An 8,227-nucleotide genomic window follows, 5' to 3' on the forward strand; every position below is an offset into this window, starting at 1 on the left:
TCCCCTAAACTTTTTGCGCACACGCACACACACAGGATTTGGAAAAATTCCCCCATCTCCAAGACATAACCTAATGAGCAATGCCGGGCCTTGCAGACAAACAATGATCTGCTCAGAAGTCATGTTAGGATGATCTTCCCAGAAGTCATGTTAGGATGAGAAATCCCCCTGGGGATTTTAATCAAGCGTCAGTGCAGCATCATGTGTAAACACCGTGAAGATGGCACCTCTGTAAATAGCACAGCATGCTTCCTGACATGCATAGTGCCGTGCTGTTTGATATGTTCTAGGGCTGCTACTAAGGATTCTTTTCATTATCGATTCATCTGTTGATTATTTTCTCAACTAATCAATGAGTCGTTTGGTTTATAAAATGTCACTAAACGGTGAAAAATGTTGATCACTTTTTCGCCAAAGCCTAACATGATGTCCTCGAATGTCTTTTGTCCTGACTAACAGTCCACAACCCAAAGAGAATCACTTTACTGTCATAAAAGACATAAAAGCAGAAAATATTCACATTTAAGAAGCTGGAATGAGATCATTTTTCTGTCGAACTAATCGATGAATCGTTGCAGCTTTAGTATGTTCCTCTATAGCATGTTGGTCTATGTTGAGGGCATAACATCAGTCTGAGTCTGTCTCTCTCTGTGTCAAAAGCCATCAGCATCTCCTCACCTCTCCTCTGACATCCTGCACACATCATTGATACTAATGGGGAGGGAAAGCTGTGTGTGTGTGTGTGTGTGTGTGTGTGTGTGTTTGCGTGTGTGTGTGTGTGGGGGGGGGGTGGAGTGAGATGGGGCGTACGCGAGTCAGGATAGCACAAGTGGAGCACGTGTGGCTGCTCTGCGGCACCGAGATCAATTCATGTCACTGCTGCAAACGGCGTGACAACCAGTCTCCTCCCCGTCGCCATCTGCCTCCTCGGTGCCAATTTGTCACAGCACATCCAAGTGTGGCCATGGCCTCGTTTAACATGGAGCAAGAGGAGGTGTGGCCATGGCCTCGTTTAACATGGAGCAAGAGGAGGTGTGGCCATGGCCTCGTTTAACATGGAGCAAGAGGAGGTGTGGCCATGGCCTCGCTTAACATGGAGCAAGAGGAGGTGTGGCCATGGCCTCGTTTAACATGGAGCAAGAGGAGGTGTGGCCATGGCCTCGCTTAACATGGAGCAAGAGGAGGTGTGGCCATGGCCTCGTTTAACATGGAGCAAGAGGAGGTGTGGCCATGGCCTCGTTTAACATGGAGCAAGAGGAGGTGTGGCCATGGCCTCGTTTAACATGGAGCAAGAGGAGGTGTGGCCATGGCCTCGCTTAACATGGAGCAAGAGGTGTGGCCATGGCCTCGTTTAACATGGAGCAAGAGGAGGTGTGGCCATGGCCTCGCTTAACATGGAGCAAGAAGAGGTGTGGCCATGGCCTCGTTTAACATGGAGCAAGAGGAGGTGTGGCCATGGCCTCGTTTAACATGGAGCAAGAGGAGGACTCGGGCAAGAAAAGGAGGAAGAAAAGGAAGGATAAAATGAGGTCAGTGACAAAGACTAGAAGCCCGGGAGGCAAGAGTGAGAGGGCAACTGCAGTTCAACACAGAGGGCAAAGACAAGGCGGTGAAGACGTTTAGACACGGGGTGCCCTGCTGGAGCAACATCCTTATCTCTCCCAGTCAGTCTCTCTCTAAGGTGAACTTTCAAATAAAAAGGCCAAACATGACATATATATATATATATATTCTAAAAATATACAAATTCCTGAGTCCTGAGACATCTGCGTTCTCAGTGTGGCACTGGTTTGGATTAATGTTTCCTTACTCTGGTAGCTGGAAAGACAGGTGCTAAAACTAGGCTCCTGCAGGGAGGTGGTGTGGTGTGGGGCGGGGTTCATGTATAATTGAAAACTGTGAGGGGAAAATAAATAAATAAATTAAGGTTCATGTTCAATCAGGAACCTTGTCTCAACTATATCCTCAAGGATGCATATTGAGCAAGCTTTTAATTCTCAAAACGGCAATATAAAAAAACTCTTAGGTCGATATCAATCATGTTATGCACGGATGAGAGATGGGTAGCTTTTAGCTCGGTGCTTTCGCCTGCCAAGTTTTGTAAATTAGGCCAGAGGACACAGGGCAAGATTTCCAACTTTCTGATGTCCTTGGACTGGTAGTGTAGTTTTTCAGCAAAGCATGCGAGATATGAACAAATGTCCATACACCCTAAGTGCTTCACACACTGCCTATATTGTCAAGCAAGTGGGTGAGAAGATATGAAAGCAATGCCAGTCATCTTTCTGCCTCTGTCTCTCTCTCTCTAACAGTTTTGGCATGACAATACGTCTATTCAGTTCAGCGGTCTGATCATATTTCACGCCTATGCACCCACACTGACTGCCACTCTCTAACATCCCCCCCCGCCCTCCCCTTTGATAGGTCTTTGTGTCATCGATAATGACAGGCAGAAAATGCCCATCCACATCGGGACCCCCCGTGCCACCACGGTGCCAGCGGCTCAACACAACACCTAACTCCGGTGTATTCTTTAATACCCCGACCTTCACACCTAAAAGCTCATGTATTGTTCCCGCTGTCGGTGGGCAGCGATGCAAGTCGTGTGGGGGTTTGCATTCACTTTGACTGACACACAATGCTCCACACAACGATGGCCCCGTGTCGCATGCATACAAAAGAGGGATCACGGCACAATGGCGGCTCTTTGAAAAAGGGGATATGAACAGAGAGGTGGTTCCAACGCGAGCGCTCGCACTGTCAAATGACTGCAAATAAGAGCTCAGGGCTGCTAGACAACAGAAAAACAAGTGTGCTTTCGTGACATAATCGATTGGTCTACCTGGGCGTGCGTGTTAAGCAAAAAGCTTTGATTGAAAGCTCTCAAGAGCCTTTTTGCCACTTTGGAAAAAGGCACTTGAAAATCACGGGCAGCTCAGGCTTACACAATCAGCGATGGGTGTGATACAGAAAGGCCATTAACGGAACACTGCTCTCTCACCACTATTATCCATTACTGTGGCCAATTTGAGCTTCGCAGGTTGTGAACTTCAAATTATAGCCCAAAAATGTAATGCGTCAGGATTCTCTTCATTCACCTTGATGAGCCAGAGTTGGGAGGGTATTCTTCTACTGAGTGGTAAAGTATCATTTAGAAGTTCAGGAAGAATGTTGGGTTTACGATTACCAAGTTAGAGTTTCAATTTTAAAACCATACGACAAAAATTAAAACATAAAGGCTAACCTAAAAATTACACGTAACTTTTTAAATCTTGTGTGTGTGTGTGTGGCGGCGGTGTGTGTCACAATTATGACGTCATCAGTGATGTCATCAGTGACTACTTCTTCTAATGGCTTTCCGGCAGACTGGATGCCTTGCGGCAACATTGCTGCCTCTCACAGTCGGATGGTCTCACTGGTTGACCTGGTTCTTCTTATTCTTTCAAGTTTCCGGGGTGTCTCACACCTCCTCAATCTTGGCTGTTGCGCCTCGTCTCGTGTTCCTCCGCTCCTCATCCCTCCTGAGCAACGCGCCTACACCTTCGTGAAGGGCTCCTCCATGAGTAGAGATTTCAGCAGGGAGATATATATATATTAAGAGTCGCTCCGATAGATCGGTACGCGATCGGAAATCGGACGATTTTGACCTCAAATATGCGATCGGATGATTTGCAGATATTGCTTTATTTGCGCCGATTGCAAAACTGATTGATGATGCAAAAGAAGCAATCTGACAGTGTTTTGCAATTCTCTATTCTTCCTGAAGGAGAATATATAGGCCTTGTGCTTTTCCACTCCACAAGTCAAATCTGCAGAACGGCTGAAGCTCATAGCTTTCAAGGTGAAAAATTAGAATTAAAACAGAACTTACAGTCTGGTTTTGTCACGTCCGACGCTCCACCTGATCTTTAGCTCCTCCCAGTGCTCTCAGTAGGCAGCCTCAACGGGGGGAAGGGGGGTGTAGAAGGCGTGGCTTTGAAGATGGGGTTGGAGGGGGTTCAAAACCCCCTTTGAGGCTCTCCCTCCAAAAAGTTCAGCAGTCTTCAACAAACTTCCTGTGAGGGCAAACAAAGACATGGTGAGTGTGGATAACAGGAGGGGAGCAGCTGAAGAACCCCAGGCCTTTCTTTCTTCTCCTCTGGGTTAAGCGGGGCTGCTGACCCGTGACTGAGGAAGAACATGGAGAGGAGACTCTGCGTCCTGTAATCTCCTCAGTTGCTCGCCTGTCATAACATCACAGCTAACACAAGCCGAGAAGCCCTAAATAGAGCCACATGTGCAGGATGGAGAGGAGCCAAGGAGCTTTCAGACAACACAAATTATTTTCCCCCTTCTGTAATACTAGGGCTGTTAAATATGTGTAATAGTATTAACATAACAATAATATCAATGTTTTGCTTGATTTTTTTTTACACATTTCCATAAGTTTAAAAAGCACATCTAAGACATCCATTTAAGAGTGTACATGTATGTACACATGTACATGGAAAAGTGTGTGGAAGTTAATTCATATAGACTCCAAATATAGAAAGCCAAAGTTCATGTTTATTCAGCTCCCATATGCAGACCTCCACCCACAGACTCTTCGTATCTACTGCATATATACCAAATGTCAGCTATCTTACTCTAAGACCAAATACACCTAGTGGTTTAACATGCCTACGCTCATGCTACACAGCGTGGGCACTCCATCCAAAAATTGTTGCCATAACCAACAACATCCAAAAAAATGGTTTCCATAACCAACAAACAATATGGAGGAAATGTTCTGCAGAGTAGCAGGACTACTTTACCTCAGGTTGGTTGCTGCAAAGTAAACTTTTCTTACTTTTCTTTTTAGACTTTCCTGAACATTGGAACTTTCTCATCAGCCTGAAGAGCATCTCTGCTCTCCAGAGGCTCGTTCTCGCTGCACAGCAGGGGGTAAAGCCAGCGCCTCGCCCTGCCAACTGTACTGTCATCGCTTTAACCAGCCGGCCCAAAGAAGAACCACAGTCACACCGATGAGAATGTCATGACAAATGAACTTCCCGACAATCCATTCTTCCAAGTTCAGCACCCCTCTCCCCCTTCCCCTTTCAAACACACCCCCCTTTCCAGGTTGTCTCTAATGTCCGGTGGTGACTAATGGCAAGCGGGTCAATGGATTTTCTGCCACCAAGCTCACTCACACCGCACGCACGCACGCACACACACACACACACACACACACACACACACACACACACACACACACACACACACACGTTTTCACCTACACCCACACACAGACTCCGGGAGGGAGAGGTCGTGACCGCAGTGCGATTCCTCACATCCTTAGCAATGGATAAAGTATGTCCAGCACTGACTCACCCGCGCTGCAGAGAGCAGATGAGTCCTGAAGGAGGCAGCTGACTGCAGCTGCTGTGAGCTCAGCGCCGCCGCAGGCTCGTCAAGCCAGGGAGGCCTGTAAATGCTTAACGAGCCCGGCGCTCTGCATATTCATTAGACCATTGTGGGTGCCGTGGCACTCCGGGCTTGCGGTGACTTAACCTAAAGGGAGGAGGTGGGAGGGTGGTGGCTGGTGGTGTGGCTTCAGTGAGAACACACGGGGCTGATTGGTGGAAAGGTTATGAGCGCTGTGCCAAAATGACACCGGGTCTCAAGTCATGGGAAATGGCCTGGTGGAGTAAAGCGAGTGATGTCACCTCTAAAAACGTATTGAAAAGGCCGCCAGGCTCAATTACACATTACATGACACGTCCTCGCTCTTCCACCTTCCCACACGTGGGACTGCTGGTCGCATTTTGGCAGGACACAGCCATCTTTGTCAAAAAGTAAAATAAAAAATAAAATAAGAAACACCATCAACAAAATGTCCTGACAGCATGTTCTTAAAAACAACAACAAGACCACTGGCTAACAAACATGATCAGCTGCCGTCCGGCAGAATTCGGGTCAGCAGATTCAGTGAAAGGGCACACAATGCAGCCTGTCTCTGGTGGATGGAGAGGCTAACAGCTAGCCATGAGCAAAGGGGTTTTGTTGTTTTCCCCCTGTCCTGCACAGAGAAGCAATATGGATCTCAGTGAATGAGATCAGCTGGTGGGGATGTTATCAAGCTCCATAGCCTCAACTGCTGGGGCTTTTAGACTGTGTGCTTGTGTAACGCCCGGGAGATGAAGGATAATGTCGCTCTGATTGTTCATTGCCACACAGCTATCATTGTGGCCCGGTTGAAGTGGCGTCCTATAATTTCTAATCTCATTTTCCAGAAATAGTCCCACAGAGAGCCAGCCCTTATCCTGTCATAATAGTTTTGAGGTGAGCCCCATTAAGCAAATGAGCTTTTCGGGAGCACAAAATTCCCATTAACACCACTTCGCCATCCCTCATCTCCCCCTCACACACCTCCTTCTGGCCTCCCTGCAGACCCCACACACCACCAGCTCAACATCTCCCCCTCACACACCTCCTTCTGGCCTCCCTGCAGACCCCACACCACCACCAGCTCAACATCTCCCCCTCACACACCTCCTTCTGGCCTCCCTGCAGACCCCACACCACCACCAGCTCAACATCTCCCCCTCACACACCTCCTCCTGGCCTCCCTGCAGACCCCACACACCACCAGCTCAACATCTCCCCCTCACACACCTCCTTCTGGCCTCCCTGCAGACCCCACACCACCACCAGCTCAACATCTCCCCCTCACACACCTCCTTCTGGCCTCCCTGCAGACCCCACACCACCACCAGCTCAACATCTCCCCCTCACCCACCTCCTTCTGGCCTCCCTGCAGACCCCACACCACCACCAGCTCAACATCTCCATTCCCACAGGGTTTCCTCCGCTCAAACCCCCCGCCAGCAAAATTGGTGTAATCCTTCCTTTGCCCAAATCGCCCTCAAGTCTTCTAAACAGATTCATTTCACACGCCGTCCTACACTCCCCTCTCCATCGCTTACATGCTTCCACCCCCCTGGATATTTCCCCGTAGGCCCTGCACTGCTCGCTGGGCTGTGCTGGTGATCAATGGCCCCTGGCCACAGGCGTTGGGGGGGGGGGGGGGGGGGGGGGGCAGGCTCCTGGAATGGAGGTATTAATAATGCAAGGTCCAGACCTGTCATATCCTCCATTAGTGCAGAGGAGGCGGGAGGCCCAACGGCTGATTGATTACTAATTAGATTAATTGCCGTCTTTTAGAAAGGGAGGAGAATGTAATAGACTGGAGGCGGAGACAACTGTGAGGGTAGAGAAGCCCGGCCTGCTGAAGAATGTCCGCCGGGTAGAGGACGCCGTTGCCAGAAGATAAGCTTTATAGATTAGGAACGCTTGTTTCCTTTCTTCGATGAATGTGCGATTTGGGAGAGGAGCCTGGCTCTGCTTAAGAGCAATCAACACAAATTAAATCTAAAGTTTGGCAGCTTATTGCTTGAAAGAAACGTGTAAGACGTTGATCAAATCTCTGCAGGCCGTTGCCTACAATGCAGAATATTGTATGGCAAAAAGAAAACAACTTCAATTGATTAACCTCCCTGATTACTTAAGAAGACAAGTTTTCATTTCAGACCATTTCCTCCTCCCATTTTTGTGTCTTGTTAGCCATCGCTATCTGGAAAACACGACATGAATGATAAGGCCCAATCTCCACATGTAATGTGCTGAATGATAGTGCCATTTGCTAAAGGGAACAGAGGTGTGTGGAGATCATCTGCAGGCTGCTGTCCTTTAGAGATAAAGCTTATAAACCTGCATCAAAGCGGAGGCTCACATCAGTCTGGGTGGAAATATATGTTCATCAGCATCTTTTCTTCCACACAATCTGATTCTTGATTACTTTTAAATGTTGAACCGTCTACTTCCACTACAGTCATATATTCATGTATGGCCTCAGGTTAGACTGATATTGGTTTTGCCAAAGCACCGGAGCTGATCTTCTCCTTTCATTAAAAATCAGATATCAGCCAGTCAGGATCATCCCACTGATATGATGGATATGATGCAGTTTGATTGATTATACATATTGTATCATTGATTAGTACTTATTAAACTGCTTGTCTAGACCTTTTGCTGATTTCCAATTATCCTGGATTTTAGTGTCTCATGTTGTAAATGTGTCTTTTCCAATAATCATCACTTCCACAAATAAGAGGGGGGGGGGGGACTTAGGCCCAATGCTTTTTGTACCAACATCACTGATGCATTTATGCAAAAATGTACATCATGCGTTACTATTGACGACGCG

General features: G+C 47.7%; 1 protein-coding gene across 1 annotated transcript in view; it reads right to left on the reverse strand.

Annotated features, from left to right (window-relative positions):
* The window catches only part of sema6cb (semaphorin 6Cb), a 163,651-nt gene extending 159,652 nt beyond the window's left edge, over positions 1-3,999 (reverse strand). The window contains exon 1 of the mRNA XM_083637553.1: positions 3,872-3,999. The gene's annotated coding sequence lies outside the window, so the exon portion shown is untranslated. The remainder of the gene's footprint in view (positions 1-3,871) is intronic.
* Positions 4,000-8,227: the final 4,228 nt, after the last annotated feature.

Source organism: Poromitra crassiceps (assembly GCF_964638095.1).
Source record: "Poromitra crassiceps genome assembly, chromosome: 1".
NCBI lineage: Eukaryota > Metazoa > Chordata > Actinopteri > Beryciformes > Melamphaidae > Poromitra > Poromitra crassiceps.